Genomic DNA, 22,076 nt, shown 5'->3' on the forward strand with positions numbered 1-22,076 from the left:
GACCATGATGCATGTGCATCAGGGTAAGCCAAAAGAGCTCCACCCCTGGCTACTACGAATGTCAGTTTATTATCACAGGGTAGTTGAAGATACGGAAATCAAATTGGGGTTCGAGAAGGCGGGGGATTAAAGGGGGTTTCTTCACTTGTTCTTATACTTCTCAAATGGTGGTGTTGCCTCTGGCTTCCCACATAGCATCCGCCCACTCTTTCCTCTTCTCCTTGTAGGCTTCATTGTCGTCTGCCTCCACGCCATGGCCGGTCTCAACTTTATCAAAAGTGACAACCTCTTGGAAGAAGTCATCCTCGCCCCAAACTAGGATCCAGTTGTGAAGAATGCAGCAAGCAAGGACCATCTTTACTTGAGTGTTAAAAGTGTGGAACAGTTTCTGGTTAAGGACCTTGAATATGTTCTTCAATGCAGCAATAGCCCTCTCAATTGTGACTCTAAGGCTTAAGTGTCTCAGATTGAACAACTCTTTCGCATTCCGGGATAGGTTCCTTGGAGTAAACTAGTTGAGGTGGTACCTTGTTTTCCTGAAGGGAAGTAGAATACCAGGTTGGCATGCATATCCAGCATCTCCAAGGTAGAACTTACCCTCAGGGATTTGCAACCCATCAGGCCTTGACAAGGTGTCGGACAGGATGCTTGCATCACGAGCTGAACCCTCCCAGGAAGCAAGCCCGTATGTGAATCTCATATCGACATCCATAGCTGCTAGCACGTTCTCGCTGGTGTAGTGCTTTCTCCCGTAGATGCTGCAGACATTCATCTCGGTACCTTTGCAGTCAAATGAGTACCATCAATAGCCTCAATACAATCTTGTCAAACAATTAGCACACAGTCATGTTTGTGACAGTACCACACATCTGATAAGTAGAACAAACATGATTTTGTACTCACCTTGAAATACGGGAACCACATGTAGCTGTTCTTGATCTTGGGTGGTGTGTTAATTGATGCTGCCTTGATCATTTCACCTCTGATCTCCTCAACTGCGTACAACACCTGCTGGAAGTACCGAGAGATAGTCTCAGTGGATCATCTGAATGTGCTATGGATGACTCTGAACCTCTGGTTATGACCCACGACATGAAGAAACATTGCGACTTGTTCTTCGATAGAGGTGTGGATGGTATCAACCAGCAGTCCTCTAGACTTGAACATTTTCACAAGTGCATAGAAAGGGCTCTTCTCATTCGAAGCATCCAGATAGCTTCTATATCGTTGCATTTGTAGATGTAGTTCAGGTTGGCCATCCTGTAATGTCCCAGGTTTAGAGACGATCGAGGGGTAGATTTTAGAAAGGGATGTGCATTGCATAGTAAATTCTGGGGAAATTTCGCGCTTTTAAACAAAAACTGCATCGAAGGGGAACAAGTTTCTCTCTCGACTCCTCACGGGGTTAGGGTTTCGAGAGTGCGACGGACTTGTTTCTTACTTCACTAGTTTAGGGTTTTGAGATAAGAGAGGAGGGTTTACTTGATTGAATTCTAAATGATATGACATGGTTGAATTCGGACCAAGGTTGAATTTGAATTTCAAATTCAAACATTAAATAATTACTTTAAATAATTAAATGGAGGAAATTCATTAAGTAAATGATCAATAATAAACAAGATGGACAATTATAATAAAGTAAAGCTCATTAGAGAAAACCTTGAGCTTTATTGATCATCACACACATTACAATGTCTTTACATTATTCACAATGGAAATAAATGAATTACAACACATTACATAAATGGGCAGAATTAAAGAAAGATAAAAATAAAGAAAAATTACAATTTAATGAGCCTAGACTAAATTCTACAAGATCATCTTCATTTGATCTTGAACTTGATGAACTCCAAGCCCATTTTGATCCATTTTTGATCCCCGCACAAAATCACAAAGCGTGAAGAAGAAATTATGCCAAGTGGCAAAGCCACTTGGCGATTAGAAAAGAAGTTAAAAATGGTGGATAATATCACAGCTCGCCGAGCCGATCCTCTCCAGGCCAGATTCACATGATCTGGTGCACACACACACACAAGCAGCACACACAGCAGGTGTGCATGCTCACCACCAAGCCACCGCTTGTGCATGTGGCACAACACACACACAGCAGCAGTGAGTCACCAAAGTGACCAGAGGCTTGCTGTCGACCAGGGAGAGAAGAGGAGCACCATATTTAAGCTTTTCTGTGCTCAAACCCTAGCCATTTGCTCATCCATCGACAGCAGCAGTGGTAAGAACACCAAGAACAGCCAAGAACACCAAGAACGAGTGAACAGCTAGAGCTGTTCCATCTATTCACAATCACCAGAAATTAAACCAAGACTTCAAGCTTGCTAGGAGGAGCAGGGCAAGCAAAAGACCACCAGAAGCAAAACCTCTACACCAACACTCATTTTCTAGGAGCTGGAGTGAGGTATACCACACAAAGGCCTGAGCAAGATCATATCTTGCTCATAAATAAGCATACAATGCATCATCGGAGCACGTAAGGGTAGATTACCCCGTGTGTGTCATCATTTGGTCTGCTAAGCCATTTGGTGCGAGCACGAGAGGATAAGACCACTAGGTAAACATTCTATGGGAACAACAGCTTATGCAAATCTATGCATAACTAGAGGAATCCAGCTAAGAATGAAACCATAGCTAGCCTAAATCACTTACCAAGCACCTACAAACTAGCTAGGCCATCGACTATAGACAAATCTTTGTCTATATAAATTTCTCAACACCAAAAGCCACTGGTAGTCCAAGATTGGATCAGGCCAGTGAACAACTATTCCAGCCAGCCAACACAAACCATAGTAAATCATAGATAGGGGAGCAACCAAGACAGCAACACAAGTGCTGTCAGGGCCACCTCAACCCTGAGTCAGCACAAGGACTATACCTCATTATCCACTTGGATTCAGTAAAGGGCTAGGGCACTCAACTGAGAGTTGGCATCCATCTAGCCCCGTCACAATTAATTGGATGATCACAACTGCACAGCAGCTCACATCACTTATCCACTTCAGTAAAATTCAGGCAACACAGATAAGTGAACAAAACAAATAAATAACAGCACCAGGGCTTTGCAGTGATCCAATGGATCAGTGCAAGCAACAGCAGATGAATAAGCCAACAACAATACACACCAGGTTAAGCCTGTGTGATACGCACACAGCATTGAGTGAGCAACAGTGAGCCACAGTCACCAAAGAGCAGCTTTTACAAGCAACTGGTGATCATATGATCACCAGAAGCTTGCTAGAGCATGCTATGGCATGCTAGAATGCATTATAAGCAATTCACATGTGAACAGATAATTAATTAACTGAACATTTGCATCACAGATAAGAGCATCAGGTTTTATAATTGTATCCAGAAGCACATCAAAGGCTTGATGAACCAAAGGATCACAATCTACAAGAAAAGCACATGTCAATCCATCACTGAATCACACTGCTAAGCTAACAAGCATAGCTCAATGGAGCATAATCATGAATCTGAACTAAATGAACTAGCTCAAAGGCACTGGTACTTGCAAGTATGCAAGGATTAACCACCACAATCAAGCCAGGGACAAGATTAAGCATACACAGAATGCTCTAATAACAGTAAACATGAATAGAAGCATGCCAGTAGGCCATGAGCATCACTGGATGCTCATGAGCAATCACAGGAGGGACACAGTCAAAGATTACAATGAACAGAATAGCCAAGAAGCACAGAAGCATGGTAATCACAAAGATAGTAAGCAAGCATACGCTTAATCGAAGGGCAAGAACAAGACAAAGAAAGCAAGCTGGGATCTATGGCGACAGCAGTAAGCTAAGCATAGCAAGATTCACAACAACAGCACAGTAGCTAAACACGGCCAGCACCTCCACAAGGAGGGAAGCTATGGTCAAGGATACTGGAGGAAGAAGAAGAGAGGCACAGGAGAAAGGGGGCAGCGGAACACTTACCGTGGTCGAGCAGGTAGGCACGGCCATGGCGGCCACGGCGGCACACGCCGGAGCGCGGCGGCGCCAGGCCAAGCCCGGCCATGGCGGCACCACAGCACCGCCGGCACCACGGCGGCGACGCCGTGGCGGAGTCCAAGCACCGGGAGCGCCGGGAGCGGCGGGATCCGGCGGATTCCGTAACCCTAGCACCCGGACGGGGACGAGACCGAGAGCAGAGAGGTCGCCCGCGTCGGATCGACGCGGATAGGATTGACCGCCGTCGGGTGTCGCGTTGATTGCGCACCACGGCGGGGGCCAAGTCCGGCGAGCCTCGCCGGAATCGAGCGGCGACGGGCGGAGGCGACGCGGGTCGCCGCAGCGGGTTAGGGTTAGGGTTCGTTCACGCGTGCGGAGAAGAGAGAGGAGTGGGGCTGGTCGAGCCGGACCGGGCCGGTCGGTTCGACCTAACCCACCGGGTTGCACCGACAGGGGCCCAGGGGTGTTTTTGTCTTTTCACAAACAAATAAAAAATGCTGAAACTTTGAATAATTATAGAAAATTATTAATAGCTCTAAAAAAATAATGAAAAATCTGAAAACCACTCAGAATAAAATTCTCTATCATAATAAAATATGAAATGGAATTTTTGGAGATAAACTAGAATAAGTTCAAATTTGATGAATTATTAATCATTTAAATCACACATGTTATTTTCAATAATGAAAATAAGTCCATAAAATCATTTGGGCTCTAAAAACACCTTGACAACATTTCAAGGTTGTATTTTACTTTAAAATCAAGTATCCCCAAACTATTCTTAGTATTAACCTCTTACATGAAATAATAACGACATAGGAAGGGGGAAACAAACCCTAAAAATGGAATCATGCATAATTGCTTCTTTAACCATTGCCCTTATCGGACAATGATGCTATTTTTCAGAACAAGAGGACAAGGGTCAGTCCATACCTACCAACTGCAGAGCTTTGCAGTGTTCAGGCAAGTTCATCACTTGCTCATGTCATTTGATTATTTCTATCAAATTACTTGCAAAGTACTATGGTTATCACTATTGCATAAAAACCAAAACCACTACTTTCATAATTATGAATATGACTATGTGGTGGGCAATGGAACCATGGATTGTGTTGATATGGTGGAGGTTCCATTGCAAGGGTTTATATCCATCTAGGATTAAACAACAAATGTCGCCAAGTGATTCTTGTGCCGTAATATCCGTGTTAACCATAAGATCCGGAGTGGGACGGAGTAGTCAAAAGTGTTTCCACCTCTCGTTCATCAACGGATGCGCTTACCGTAGCGAGTTGTGTCCGGCGGAACAACCGGAGGGTGGGGATCCCATTCTAATTCCCCACGGTAAAGCATTGCTTGCCGTAGCAGCTTGTGTCTTGCGGAACAACCGGAGGGTGGGGATCCCATTCTAATTCCCCACGGTAATGCGGTCTATGATGGGTTGCAGCCACCGGCGTAGGAGTGTATGGTAAGAGCCCAAGCACCGTTGTCGTGGTCGGGGTCCACCCCGAAATTACGGGAATAATGGGACCGACGTGGACCCGTGGTCGGCGCATGCAACAAAGGGTGGGTGTTCGAGGTAGCGGAGGAACATGATTGGCTAGACCTTATACCGGGCCTCACACCAAAGGAAGTGTGGACGGGAAAGCTGCCCGGTTGGCACCAAGGTTAAGATCTCTTATGGGTAAAGCAACACACCTCTGCAGAGTGTAAAGAACCGTGACTCGTCACTCCCTCGTTCGGGATTGAGGAACTGCGAACGCGGCCGGAAAGGAGCTCCATGAAGTTCTAGTAAACCGGTGAAGGCCGACGGACATAGCTCTTTGAAATAAAAGCAATCTCTTGAAGAAATGTTTATCAAAACTTGCATTGGTATTGGACTTTCCGGTCTAATATCGTAGCTAGTGCATTAAACACCTCTTATCTATAATGAACTTGTTGAGTACGCTCGTACTCATACCACTCTTAAACCCCATGCTTAGATTGTCCGAACCGTCCGGAGGAGGACTACGACGAGCAATGATGGAGCCGAGATCATAGGCTACGAGGAACCGGACCTCTCGAGAGGAGTGGAAGGCGTAGACTACATCATCGTCTACGGATCCGGGAGGCTTCCGGAGGAGAACAAGCCTAGGGATATCCGAGGAGTAGTAGTAGTATCCGAGCAGACACAAACTCTTACTTCGGAGCTGCTCGATTAAATAAATGTTTAGTTTAATAAGACAATGGTATTGTAAGTTAAGTTGGGTTCGCCTCGAACCCGTGGAGTTATCCTCTTAGGACCCAAGAGGAGCTCCGAGACGACTTGTGTATGATGATTGTAATAATATGTGAATGAGTTATGGACCTCGCTATGTTCTCGTTGTACTACTCGAGGGATGTAATATTTGCGGAATGGTACTTCGCGAATGTTATATCAACGACCGGCATACTACAACATGCGATGGTATGCGGTGGTCACCACGGTTGGTATCGAGCAAAAGCTTTGACCTTAGGTTGGAACCTAGTAAATGGGACTAAAACGTTAGGAGTCAAATAGGATTAGTAAAGAGTTCTCTAAAAATATGGTGTATATTCAATTGAGAATACAACAACCATATCTTTTAGTGCGATAATTCTTTATTATCTCTATTATGATGCATTATTACTAATCTCATAATCTTTCTATTCTACAGACCAACATGGCAAGTTCACGACCGAGGAGAAACGTGAAAGTTATGGATTCAACGTCGAACGAGTACCAAGGAGGATCGCGGATATCCTACGAGCCATGTTACTAGAATTTGGGTGCGATCCCCGGATTCCGATAGAAGAAGTACATGTTTTATGATGGTCCGGTGTTGGCCAAGTGCGAGTAGGACTCGCGACTTCCCGAATCTTTGGGATTGAGCGTAGTCATGCCAGCTCGGGGAAGCAAGGACAACCAATACAGCCTACCATATAGCCGTTATGAGAGCCATAACGGACATTCGGGAGCATAAGACGAAAGCGCTTATGGGTTCCGAATTCACCCACATTCCTCATATGGAGGAAGATAATGATCCCATGCTGAATCATTTCAAATATGCCAAAAGTAAACCCGCTCGAAGCAGCCAAATATATGGACAACAGCCGTAACTTCATATCATTACTCTTTCGGTTGAATAATCATCTGATAGGAGCTATTGATACGATGCTTGAGGAGTTCACTGAACCCAAGGAGGAGAGTAGGGGGAAAGAACCTATGGAGAATGTAGTGCACACACCAGTTTATTCAGCTGGTGACTACATCAGCTTTGATCCACTTGCACGTGAACCTACACCTGCTACACCTGGGAACTTCATGAATAGTTCCTATGGGGGATACGAAGGCGGAGCGGAATCCGGAAACAACCAGCGTTCCGAGACTCCGATCGAGAATTCTAGGGGTTGGCGTTGGGGTAGTGATACCGGAACCCATAGTACTACTGAGTACTATGATGGAGAGATGAACGATGATGCCACAACCCAGAACCGCAGCTATCCTAGTAATGAAGGAGTGGATGGAGGATATCCGACACAAAGTTGAGTCGGGTATGGGTTTTGGTAATCCTTATGGTGGGGCTACAGGAGAGTACACCCGATGGGTGGATTATGATGCACTCAACGATCGGTTCATGAACACCGATTTCTCCTTAGGATCATCATCGGACTCGGATTACAAGCCAACGGGGAGACCTTATGTTCCGGGGTCTATCGTGAGGACGACACGTTCGACCGGATGGAAGCCCGGAATGTACCGGGAGTGAAGACCGATTAGAAGACCACCAAGGGAGGCGTGGCTATAATACACAAGTACCACGTGTATTATAGTTTGTAACATTTGTATAAATTTGTACATATACTTTAATAAGTGAGTTGCATACTCACATCGACTTGAGTATTGTAATAAGACCACTTATGTATGTATATACAGGGGTATATGTTTTGTATGATTTGGATTTGCTTCTTGATTTCCATTGAGTGACTAGTTCTGTGCACAATGTTGAGCTCAGAAAACTTGCGCATGGAGTAATTATGAGTATCATCTTGTGTTTCAGAACTAGGGGAATATGTCGGGAACGTTAGGAAACGAGATCGAAGCGCAGCCGCATGGAGCGCGAAGCAAAGGAAAAGGAAGAGGCCGAGGGTGCAGCCAGAGATCGCTTCCACCACCACCACCACCCATGACGCAGCAAAACTTTATCCAAGCACATGCAACTGGCGTAAGAGAGGCAGCATGTAACACCGGAGCCGCGTAACAAATTCCTTCGGACCCGATGCAGCAGAATAGGGTGGAGAGACCCGAGAACCAGGGAGTCTCGTTAGCGTACTTCCGTAACACCAAGCCGATATCTTTCGCATACGCGCCCGAGCCGATGGACGCGGAAGATTGGCTGATGGATACCGAGCGCAAGCTCAACACCGTTGGATGCAATGATCAAGAGAAGGTTAGATATGCTACCCATCTGCTATGTGGACCTCGCCGCATCATGGTGGGACAACATTGTAGCCGTGTATCCGGCAGAAAGGTATTTACCTGGGAGGAGTTCGCAAGGAAGTTCAGGGAATCCAATGTCCCTGAAAGTATCGTGGAACTGAAGCGTCGGGAGTTCGAGAGTCTCGAGCAGAAGGACAAGGCAATCCTGACCTATGTCAGGGAGTTTTCCAAGCTGTCCAGGTATGCGGTTGAGGAAGTCAATACCGAGGACAAGAAGAAAAAGAGATTTCTGAGGGGGTTAAGTCCCCAGTTCAAGGTACAGTTGAGGATGATGAGAGCAACGGAATTCCAAGAGTTGGTGGATGCAGCCATCACTCTTGAAGATGACTTCAAACAACAGCAAGAAGAGAAGATGAAGAAGGCCAAGTATGAGCCGAAGAGGTTTGTTAGTAACAAGCCTAACACCAGCTTGAGTTTCAAGCCCAGACACAAGCAACAACAACAACAACAACAACAAGAACTACTACGGTAGTAGGAAGAATCGAGCATTCCGGACCGCAAATCAAATAGTTTGCGTAAGCCGTGGATTCACTGTGGCACGTCGCCAAGGATTGCAAGAAACCAAGAATTATATGCTTTGGTTGTCGTCAGGAGGGGCACATGCTGAAGGATTGCCCCAAGAAGAATAGTGGAGGAGGTCAGTCAGGAGGAGGAGGAAATCGAGGAAACACCGGAGGGAGCTGGAAGAATAAGAAGCCCTTCGGCAAGCTGAATTGTACCAGTTCGGAGGAGGTGGTCAACTCGACCAGTGCGGTGATAGGTACGCTCCAGATACTCACTCATCCTGGCAAAGTACTTTTTGATACTGGTGCAACTACATCATTTATTTCCCAACAATTCATCATCAAACATGGGATTAGTTGCACTAAGTTAGATACACCCATAACCATACTTTCTGCGGGGGGAACGATAGTAGTAACCCATGCCAAACAAAAACAAGTCATTATGATCAACAAGTGCGCGTTTGACGCGGACCTCGTTCATTTTACCGATGAAGGACATTGATGTCATTCTTGGTATGAACCGGTTAGAAGCTAATGGAGCATTGATCGATCGTGTAAACAAGACGGTGTCTTTGAAAAGTCCCGATGGAAGTAGAATGATCTATCAAGGAGACAAACACACACGGATTGAAGTTGAACTACAGCTGAATAGCATGAAGGAGGTAAAGATAGAAGATATACCTGTAGTAAATGAATTCCAGGATGTGTTTCCTGCGGAATTACCTGGTATGCCACCAGATAGGGAGATAGAATTTACTATCGACCTAATCCCAGGAACAGCTCCGATTGCCAAGGCACCATATAAGATGGGGCCTAAGGAATTAAAAGAACTGAAGGAGCAATTGGATGACTTGGAACAAAAGGGATTCATTCAGGAGAGTGTTTCACCATGGGGATCACCTGTGATCTTCGTGGATAAAAGAGATGGAGGAAGAAGGATGTGCGGAGACTACAGAAATCTGAACAACGTCACAATCAAGAACAAGTATCCACTTCCAAGGATACAAGATCTATTTGATCGAGGTTAGAGGAGCGGGAGTCTTTTCCAAGATTGATCTAAGATCCGAGTTATCACCAGATAAAGATCAAGAAGGAGGACGTTCCGAAAACTGCCTTTGTCTCAAGGTATGGACACCATGAATACCTTGTAGTACCTTTTGGATTAACCAATGCCCCAGCAATATTCATGAATCTCATGAACAAGATCTTCATGCCTTATCTAGACAAGTTTGTCATCGTATTCATCGATGATATCTTGATATATTCCAAGAACAAGGCAGAGCATGCCGAACATTTGAGGTTAGTGTTGCAAACACTGAGGGAACACCAACTCTATGCCAAATTCAGCAAGTGTGAATTTTGGTTAGACCAAGTGGAATTTCTTGGTCATGTCATTAGCAAAGATGGAATCGCTGTCAACCCGAGTAAGGTAGCAGCAGTTCTAGAATGGGAAGCACCCAAGACTGTCAAGGAAATCCGAGGATTCTTAGGGATGGCAGGATACTATCGGAGATTCATTGAAGGATTCTCTAAGATAGCAGGACCTATGACAAAGTTGCTAAGGAAGAACACACCATTCGTGTGGTCAGAGGAGTGTGAGAAGAGTTTTCAAACTCTGAAAGAGAAACTCACCACAAAGACCGGTGTTAGCAGTTCCGAAGTCGGCAAGGACTACACCGTGTACTGTGACGCATCCAAACATGGATTGGGTTGCGTACTCATGCAAGATCGGAAAGTAATATCCTATGGATCGAGACAACTAAGACCTCATGAAGTAAACTATCCAACACATGACTTGGAATTAGCAGCTGTCGTATTCGCACTTAAAACATGGAGACATTTTCTCTATGGAGCTAAGTGTGAGCTCTATACCGATCATAAAAGCCTCAAATATTTCTTCACTCAGAAGGAACTCAATATGAGGCAGAAAAGATGGCTAGAATTGATTAAGGATTATGATCTGACAATCAATTACACACCAGGGAAAGCTAATGTTGTAGCAGACGCCCTGAGTAGAAAGAGTACCGGAGGAGTAGAACAAGAAATATCACCGGAGTTGAGGAAGGAAATAAGTCAAGCCCAAATACAACTTTGGGAGAAGGAAGCCCATGAAGGATTATCGGCGTTGCAAGTAGCCGATGAGCTGAATGTTAACTTGAAGAATGAGATAATGATGGGTCAGCTAGACGATCCATTCATTGTAGAAGAGATGAAGAGAATAGATGAGGGAAGACCATCAGAATTTCATCGTGGAGAATCTGGATCATTATGGTTCCAGAAAAGAATTTGCGTTCCGGATATTGCTGAAATTAAGGAAGTAATACTCCGAGAAGCTCATCAAACACCATATTCCATACATCCGGGAAGTACAAAGATGTATATGGATCTAAAGGAACTATTCGGTGGAATAATATGAAGAGAGAGATAGCACAATATGTTGCGAATGCCATACTCGTCGCCGAGTGAAGGCTGAACATCGTAGTCCGCAGTGGAAGTTACAACCTCTACCTATTCCGAGAGTGGAAATGGGAGGAAATAGGGATGGATTTCATCACCGGACTACCCATGACCAATAAAAAGAAGGATATGATATGGGTAATCGTGGACCGGTTGACGAAAAGTGCACACTTCTTAGCGGTAAACCAGCAGGATAAAGGAGAGAAACTTATCGATCTTTACATCAAAGAGATCGTGAGTAAGCATGGAGTGCCTAAGAAGATCGTATCGGATCGAGGATCCGTGTTCACATCAGCATTCTGGAAGCAGCTTCACGAAGCTTTAGGATCCAAGTTGGATTATAGTACCGCGTATCATCCACAAACAGGTGGACAAACTGAGAGAACCAATCAGATTTTAGAAGATATGCTTAGGGCTTGTGCCCTAGACTTCGGAGGATCATGGGAGGAGCATCTACCTTTAGCAGAGTTTTCATACAACAATAGTTATCAAAGCAAGCATCAAGATGGCACCATTTGAAGCTCGTATGGAAGGAAGTGTAGATCACCCATATGTTGGTATGAAGCCGGAGCAAGCAAAGAGTTCAACCCCGATTATGTCAAGGAAAAACAACAAATCATTGACATTATCGCAGACAAGCTCAAGATAGCCCGAGAGCCGACAAAAGAGTTACGCCGATCGAAGAGAAGGACGTGGGAGCCACAAGTTGGAGACATGGTATATCTTAAGGTAAGCCCGATGAAAGGACTTCGTAGATTCGGAGTAAAAGGAAAATTGAGCCCTAGATACATAGGACCCTTCAAGATACTAAGTCGAATCGAGGTTTAGCCTTTGAGTTGGATCTACCCTGAAGGTTAGCTCAAGTTCATAATGTATTCCATGTGTCGCAACTCCGAAAGTGTTTGAAGACCCCGGATGAACCAATATCACATGATGAGCTGGAATTACAACCAGACTTGACATATATCGAGAAGCCACCAAGATTCTCGAGGAAAGCTGGAAACAACTCAGAAACAAGGCAATCAAGTATTGCAAGATTCAATGGAAACACCACCCCGAGAGGGAAGCCACCTGGGAAAAAGAGGAAGACCTAAGGAAAACATACCCCGAGCTGTTCAGGTATTACAACCACAACTTCGGGACGAAGTTTTCTTTAAGGGGGAAAGGCCGTAATGTCCCAGGTTTAGAGACGATCGAGGGGTAGATTTTAGAAAGGGATGTGCACTGCATAGTAAATTCTCGGGGAAATTTCGCGTTTTAAACAAAAACTGCATCGAAGGGGAACAAGTTTCTCTCTCGACTCCTCACAGGGTTAGGGTTTCGAGAGTGCGACAGACTTGTTTCTTACTTCACTAGTTTAGGGTTTTGAGATAAGAGAGGAGGGTTTACTTGATTGAATTCTAAATGATATGACATGGTTGAATTCGTACTCAAGGTTGAATTTGAATTTCAAATTCAAACATTAAATAATTACTTTAAATAATTAAATGGAGGAAATTCATTAAGTAAATGATCAATAATAAACAAGATGGACAATTATAATAAAGTAAAGCTCATTAGAGAAAACCTTGAGCTTTATTGATCATCACACACATTACAATGTCTTTACATTATTCACAATGGAAATAAATGAATTACAACACATTACATAAATGGGCAGAATTAAAGAAAGATAAAAATAAAGAAAAATTACAATTTAATGAGCCTAGACTAAATTCTACAAGATCATCTTCATTTGATCTTGAACTTGATGAACTCCAAGCCCATTTTGATCCATTTTTGATCCCCGCACAAAATCACAAAGCAGTAAGAAGAAATTATGCCAAGTGGCAAAGCCACTTGCGTATTAGAAAAGAAGTTAAAAATGGTGGATAATATCACAGCCTCCGCCGAGCTGATCCTCTCCGAGCCGTATTCACATGATCCGGTGCACACACACACACAAGCAAAGACACACAAGCAGGTGTGCATGCTCACCACCAAGCCACTGCTTGTGCATGTGGCACAACACACACACAGCAGCAGTGAGTCACCAAAGTGACCAGAGGCTTGCTGTCGACCAGGGAGAGAAGAGGAGCACCATATTTAAGCTTTTCTGTGCTCAAACCCTAGCCATTTGCTCATCCATCGACAGCAGCAGTGGTAAGAACACCAAGAACAGCCAAGAACACCAAGAACAAGTGAACAGCCTAGAGCCGTTCCATCTATTCACAATCACCGTAAATTAAACCAAGACTTCAAGCTTGCTAGGAGGAGCAGGGCAAGCAAAAGACCACCGTAAGCAAAACCTCTACACCAACACTCATTTTCTAGGAGCCGGAGTGAGGTATACCACACAAAGGCTCCGAGCAAGATCATATCTTGCTCATAAATAAGCATACAATGCATCACCGGAGCACGTATGGGTAGATTACCCCGTGTGTGTCATCATTTGGCTGCTAAGCCATTTGGTGCAGTACGTAGGGATAAGACCACTAGGTAAACATTCTATGGGAACAACAGCTTATGCAAATCTATGCATAACTAGAGGAATCCAACTAAGAATGAAACCATAGCTAGCCTAAATCACTTACCAAGCACCTACAAGCCTAGCTAGGCCATCGACTATAGACAAATCTTTGTCTATATAAATTTCTCAACACCAAAAGCCACCGGTAGTCCAAGATTGGATCAGAGCCGTTGAACAACTATTCCAGCCTACCAACACAAACCATAGTAAATCATAGATAGGGGAGCAACCAAGACAAGAACACAAGTGCCGTCGTGGCCACCTCAACCCCGAGTCAAGACAAGGACTATACCTCATTATCCACTTGGATTCAAGCAAAGGGCTAGGGCACTCAACCGAGAGTTGGCATCCATCTAGCCCCGTCACAATTAATTGGATGATCACAACCGCACAAAGATACTCACATCACTTATCCACTTCAAGAAAATTCAGTGCAACACAGATAAGTGAACAAAACAAATAAATAACAAAGACTGTGGCTTTGCGTTGATCCAATGGATCGCTGCAAGCAACAAGCAGATGAATAAGCCAACAACAATACACACCGAGTTAAGCCCGTGTGATACGCACACAAGCATTGAGTGAGCAACAAGTGAGCCACAAGTCACCAAAGAGCAGCTTTTACAAGCAACTGGTGATCATATGATCACCAGAAGCTTGCTAGAGCATGCTATGGCATGCTAGAATGCATTATAAGCAATTCACATGTGAACAGATAATTAATTAACTGAACATTTGCATCACAGATAAGAGCATCAGGTTTTATAATTGTATCCAGAAGCACATCAAAGGCTTGATGAACCAAAGGATCACAATCTACAAGAAAAGCACATGTCAATCCATCACCGAATCACACTCGCTAAGCTAACAAAGACATACCAATGGAGCATAATCATGAATCGGAACTAAATGAACTAGCTCAAAGGCACTGGTACTTGCAAGTATGCAAGGATTAACCACCACAATCAAGCCAGGGACAAGATTAAGCATACACAGAATGCTCTAATAACAGTAAACATGAATAGAAGCATGCCAGTAGGCCATGAGCATCACTGGATGCTCATGAGCAATCACAGGAGGGACACAGTCAAAGATTACAATGAATGTAATAGCCAAGAAGCACGTAGCATGGTAATCACAAGATAGTAAGCAAGATACGCTTAATCGAAGGGCAAGAACAAGACAAAGAAAGCAAGCCGGGATCTATGGCGACAGCAGAAGAAGCTAAGCATAGCAAGATTCACAAGCAACAAAGACAAGGAGCTAAACACGGCCGCACCTCCACAAGGAGGGAAGCTATGGTCAGTGATACCGGAGGAAGAAGAAGAGAGGCACAGGAGAAAGGGGGCGGCGGAACACTTACCGTGGTCGAGCAGTGGGCACGGCCATGGCGGCCACGGCGGCACACGCCGCAGCGCGGCGGCGCCAGTGCCAAGCCCGGCCATGGCGGCACCACGCAGACCGCCGCGACCACGGCGGCGACGCCGTGGCGGAGTCCAAGCACCGTGAGCGCCGAGAGCGGCGGGATCCGGCCGGATTCCGTAACCCTAGCACCGCACGGGGACGAGACCGAGAGCAAGCAGGTCGCCCGCGTCGATCGACGCGGATAGGATTGACCGCCGTCCGGTGTCGCGTTGATTGCGCACCACGGCGGGGCCAAGTCCGGCGAGCCTCGCCGGAATCGAGCGGCGAGCAGCGGAGGCGACGCGGGTCGCCGTAGCGGGTTAGGGTTAGGGTTCGTTCACGCGTGCGGAGAAGAGAGAGGAGTGGGGCTGGTCGAGCCGGACCGGGCCGGCCGAGCTCGACCTAACCCACCGGGTTGCACCGACAGTGGGCCTGTGGGTGTTTTTGTCTTTTCACAAACAAATAAAAAATGCTGAAACTTTGAATAATTATAGAAAATTGATAAAAGCTCTTAAAAATAATGAAAAATCTGAAAACCACTCGTAATAAAATTCTCTATCATAATAAAATATGAAATGGAATTTTTGGAGATAAACTAGAATAAGTTCAAATTTGATGAATTATTAATCATTTAAATCACACATGTTATTTTCAATAATGAAAATAAGTCCATAAAATCATTTGGGCTCTAAAAACACCTTGACAACATTTCAAGGTTGTATTTTACTTTAAAATCAAGTATCCCCAAACTATTCTTAGTATTAACCTCTTACATGAAATAATAACGACATCTAAGGGGGAAACAAACCCTAAAAATGGAATCATGCATAATTGCTTCTTTAACCATTGCCCTTATCTGACAATGATGCTATTTTTCGTAACAAGAGGACAAGGGTCAGTCCATACCTACCAACTGGCAGAGCTTTGCAGTTGTTCAGCAAGTTCATCACTTGCTCATGTCATTTGATTATTTCTATCAAATTACTTGCAAAGTACTATGGTTATCACTATTGCATAAAAACCAAAACCACTACTTTCATAATTATGAATATGACTATGTGGTGGGCAATGGAACCATGGATTGTGTTGATATGGTGGAGGTTCCATTGCAAGGGTTTATATCCATCTAGGATTAAACAACAAATGTCGCCATGATTCTTGTGCCGTAATATCCGTGTTAACCATAAGATCCGGAGTGGGACGGAGTAGTCAAAAGTGTTTCCACCTCTCGTTCATCAACGGATGCGCTTACCGTAGCAGCTTGTGTCCGGCGGAACAACCGGAGGGTGGGGATCCCATTCTAATTCCCCACGGTAAAGCATTGCTTGCCGTAGCGCTTGTGTCTTGCGAACAACCGGAGGGTGGGGATCCCATTCTAATTCCCCACGGTAATGCGGTCTATGATGGGTTGCAGCCACCGGCGTAGGAGTGTATGGTAAGAGCCCAGCGACCGTTGTCGTGGTCGGGGTCCACCCTGAAATTACGGGAATAATGGGACCGACGTGGACCCGTGGTCGGCGCATGCAACAAAGGGTGGGTGTTCGAGGTAGCGGAGGAACATGATTGGCTAGACCTTATACCGGGCCTCACACCAAAGGAAGTGTGGACGGAAAGCTGCCCGGTTGGCACCAAGGTTAAGATCTCTTATGGGTAAAGCAACACACCTCTCGCAGAGTGTAAAGAATCATGACTCCGTCACTCCTCGTTCCGGATTGAGGAACTGCGAACGCGGCCGAAAGGAGCTCCATGAAGTTCTAGTAAACCGGTGAAGGCCGACGGACATAGCTCTTTGAAATAAAAGCAATCTCTTGAAGAAATGTTTATCAAAACTTGCATTGGTATTGGACTTTCTGGTCTAATATCGTAGCTAGTGCATTAAACACCTCTTATCTATAATGAACTTGTTGAGTACGCTCGTACTCATACCACTCTTAAACCCCATGCTTAGATTGTCTGAACCGTCTGGAGGAGGACTACGACAGCAATGATGGAGCCGAGATCATAGGCTACGAGGAACCAGACCTCTCAGGGGAGTGGAAGGCGTAGACTACATCATCGTCTACGGATCCGGGAGGCTTCCGGAGGAGAACAAGCCTAGGGATATCCGAGGAGTAGTAGTAGTATCCGAGCAGCACAAACTCTTACTTCGTAGCTGCTCGATTAAATAAATGTTTAGTTTAATAAGACAATGGTATTGTAAGTTAGTTGGGTTCGCCTCGAACCCAGGAGTTATCCTCTTAGGACCCAAGAGGAGCTCCGAGACGACTTGTGTATGATGATTGTAATAATATGTGAATGAGTTATGGACCCTGCTATGTTCTGTTGTACTACTCTGAGGGATGTAATATTTGCGGAATGGTACTTCGCGAATGTTATATCAACGACTGGCATACTACAACATGCAGTGGTATGCAGGGTCACCACACATCCTCTCCTGATCTCGTTGTAACATAGGACCGTACATGACAGAGGAAAAACAACATGCCTAACTGCTCTCTTGTGCACCATCAAGATCTAGGCTTGTATGTAAATAATGAGTGCTGCGGCGTGATGCACAAGCTGGAGCTAGTCGGTCTACTCAAACAAGATCTATGCATTACAAACGGTCTTATCGAATCCAACTAGGTCTACCAACATGAATCTAACACTACAATAGAGCAGAGGAGTTTCCCCTTACCTCCGTCATGGCAGACGATGGAGACGGCCGGAAGTCGGAGAAGATGTGCGCAGGCTCCGCCACTGCTGGAAACGACGATGGTCCAGCGCCGGAGACCAAAGGGAGGAGCTCCTCGTCCAGACCATGGCTAGGATCAAATGCGCGCGGCAAGATCTAGGTCACTTCAGCCTCCGCTGGTGCGAAAATTGGGGAAGGGAAATTTTGGGAGGGAGCTAACGGAGAGGGTAACCGAAGAGGGAGGTTACCCCTACCTTTGCCGCGCAACACCGCTCGGATTTCGCCTTGTCCCGCCATGCTAAGGCGGAGCGCCCGCGCGAATGGTGTTGCCGATTTTCGTCTCGCGAGAGCCTATCCCTGAAAAAACTGTCAAACTGGGCGTTCCTCCCAGGCCTGTCCTGGAGGTGCTTCAAGAACCGTGTGGTGCGACAATGTGGAGGAGCCCGGGAAACCAAATGGCCCAAAAACTGTGGGGCACATGCGAACCAAAGGGTGCCCAGGCTACCAAACACGCCCTAGATTATTCATAGCAGTGAAACATATCAAATAGTAAAATTACATTGCGAAACTGAGAAAATATATTATTCAACTGTACCGTCTCCCTTCTGAAAGCGGGAGACTATATCTTCGTCCTTTTACCTGCAAGAAGAATTGACGCTTCAGAAAAGTAACAAAGCAATTATTCAAGAATTTCTCCCCTATATTTTGCTTCTCAACTTATTCTTCATATTATTCGTTGAAGAAAGGATCCTCCTAACACTAGCAGTCATCATGGAAAGAATTAGCACCATCTTGAGAAGCGTGTAAACCATGCTATGGGAGAGATCCTTTTTGGTCTCAGCAAGCATAACACAAAGGTCGGCAATATTTTGCATCTTTCTAAATCTTTCATCCCTGCGCATGTCAGCCATAAACATATTCAACTCATAAGGTTGGGAGAAAACCTTAGGATAGAAGTGAGCAAGTTTGACCAACTTTTTTTTTATCATAAGCAACAAATAAATCCACATGATTGAATCATGGCATGCAAACAAGCAACCATGTGTTATGGTGATATTGCCTATTTATAAGACCCAAAAATATAACAACACATAAGCGGTGGAAATTATTAACATTCTTGACAAAAAAAATTCATGTATGAACTGGCTTATAGCGTGCATCCATACCAGGGACTTTGACCTTATGCTTCAAACAAAGAGCCATGACCTTTTCTAGAAAATGTTTCCATCCACTATCTTCTGAGAGATTCAGTAATTCCTTCTAAGTGAGACCAAGGATATCAATAACATTCACAATAATTACTTGGTCCTCCTTTGCAAAGTCTAGGTCAAGAGATCAATGTGTCTAAATTTTCATCCAACAAGTATAGCATAAAACAAACTCAAATAACAAAAATACGGGCATCATAGTTTGAGCTCCAATAGTCTCCGCACTATGATAACTCGTTTCCAATCCTTTAGAGAACTTTCTGGATTGAAGGGTACAAAGCAAGCGCATGTGACACATTTTTGAAGTGGGACCCCCAATGGGTTTCACGTGGCCTTCCCAAAACCATCTCTTGATTTTGACCATTGCATGTTTCAATTTCTTCCAATTGCAATACTTCAATGAGATAATCAGTTTGAGCTTCTTGAAACATTGGAATCTTTTAGCAAGACATACCAAGAAAATTTAACAAATATGAAAGCTGCTGAAAGAACCAAACGTAATTACCATTCTCTTTAGCAACAACGACAAGATCTAGTTGAAGTTGATGGGCAAAACAATGGACATAATAAGCACTAGGTTACTTGTCCATAATTAGTTTCTTCAACCCATTAGACTTACCCTTCATGTTACTAGCCCCATCATATCCCTGTCCACGAAGCACTGAAAATATGAAAGAATGATACATTAGTATTCTCAATAGCATTTTTAAGTGTCATAGATGTAGTGTCTTCAATGTCGGGGTGGCAGCCCGGGACGGAGGGCGGTGTAGGGAGCGCCGTGGCGTGAGGTGCCATGGTGGGGTTCCTACAGCGATGACGAGTTGCAAGGTGGGCATGGATTCCATGATTTGGGAAGGCACGCTTCAATGATCTCAGGCTCGGTTAATAACTCCGCGTGAAAACATTGCATCAACCTCAGTCGATATCGGCGATGTCGGCGTCCTTGGAATTCACCTCCCTTGTTGGAGGCATTGTCGAGGAGCTCCTTCACCTCCCTCATCATTTCGGGTCTCGGATTCTCTGGGTGAAAACCTAAGCTTTGGCTCTTGTCGGAGCGGGTGTTAGCGTGACTCCATAGATAGCCAGAGGTGGGAAGATTCTCTCAGCATGGCTCTTGGCAAGAAGGAGACTCGTGGCCATCTGAGAGACCCTTCTAAGTTCTGAGGACATCAAATATGATCTCCATGAACATATTGCTTGCTACTTGGAGAGACCCGTCTAAGTTATCAATAGGGAACCAAAGAGGCAATTCGAGTGCTCCAAAGGGTGTTGGTCCAAGGTTGAGGACTTGCCACAATTATGGTAACCAAAACCACTTCATTGCCAAGTGCCCTTATCAAAATAGAGAAGATCATGGTGGGAAGCTCATTTCCAAGGACAAGTCAAAGGCCCCTCATAAGAAGACCTTTGTCAAGAGAAACACCTCCAACAACACCAACAAGAGGACCTCAAAATATGTGTTGGTCGCTCATGAGGAATATTCCTCCGGGGATGAAGAACATGATCAAGTTGACACACAAGTTAGGTGGCCGCCATTTCCATCACCTCCACACCTCCATCATATCTCTTTGAATCCTCCAATGAGAACCACTCCAACAACAATGCAAGGTGCTTTATGGCCACAACCTCCATGGATTACTCTTCCGGAGATGAAGAAGATGTTCATGAAGACACACCAAGTGAAGAGGCCACTAGTGCCTCTACCCCTTTGACATCCCTCTTCGAATCCCCAATGAAAACCTCTCCATCAACGTCAACAAGTGCTTCATGGAAAGGACCACCGAGGTAACATCTCCTTCTAAACCCACCTCCAATACTAATAATAACTTGGTGGGTGATCTTGAGAGTCTCAAGATTAAAGAAGAAATTGTTGCCATGGATGTGGTTATCTCTAACTTGCAAGGTGAAACTAAAAATCATGTTGAAACCCTTCTGGGTAAACTTGCTCAGGCTAATGATATTCTTAATCTCAAGGAGAGGTTAGAAGAAGAAGAACTATATAGAGATTATTATGGTGATGTTTATACCTATTATGTTGGTCCTTATGAAGGATACATTGCATGGTGGTTCCTAAGACCCTTGTTACTAACAAAAGAGGACCCTTTGAGAAATGGGGACCTAAATCGAAGACTTGATCTCTAGTAGGACTATACCGTCGAAGGGTCAAAATGGGTGCTTGATAGTGGATGCATAAGTCATATGACCGAGGGAAAGCATCTCGTGAAGGAGTTGAGGCCTAACGTGCATAATATAACCGTCTCCTTCGGCGACAATTCAAAATCCAAGGTATTGGGTCTTGGCAAGGTAGTGGTTGCACACAACATTACTCTTGTTGATATGCTTTGGTGGCCTCCGACGGTGCAAGGAGCAGGCGCTGTTGCCATGAGCGACCGGAGCTGCTTCCTTGGGTGGCTGGAGCTGTTGCCATGGGCTACGGCTTTGCTGCCTTGGGCAGTGCTGCTACCAACCTGAGGCGGCGTTGTTGCCAGCCACATCCGGTGATGCTTCATGCGGATGACGGTGGTGCTGCCAATTAGTAGCCGTCTGCGCTGGTCGACGGTGTTACCGGCAGTGTCCGGCGAAACAACGAGTCAGAGGTGTTGTGATGGTCGTGGGACGTGCGGCGATGCTCACGCCGTTGCGGCAAGCCGGATGCGAAGCTTCCTCGCTGGTGTCGGTCGCTGCACGGTGGAGCTTCCTCGTCGGTGGTCGTAGCATGAAAGAGCCGGGGAAGGGAATTTTTTGCAGGCTTGGTTCGAAGAGGGTGCGAGACTCGGTAGTACACATTAGTGGGCCTAGGAACACATGTGGAGCATTGGAGGTGGAGGATCGGGGCTTCCGATCCTTCAGAGACGCTCAACACG

General features: G+C 45.2%; 1 pseudogene; it reads right to left on the reverse strand.

The window, feature by feature from the left end:
- Positions 1–160: 160 nt before the first annotated feature.
- LOC124657122 lies at positions 161–20,215 on the reverse strand (annotated as a pseudogene).
- Positions 20,216–22,076: the final 1,861 nt, after the last annotated feature.

This window comes from Lolium rigidum, chromosome 5, assembly GCF_022539505.1.
Source record: "Lolium rigidum isolate FL_2022 chromosome 5, APGP_CSIRO_Lrig_0.1, whole genome shotgun sequence".
Lineage (NCBI taxonomy): Eukaryota > Viridiplantae > Streptophyta > Magnoliopsida > Poales > Poaceae > Lolium > Lolium rigidum.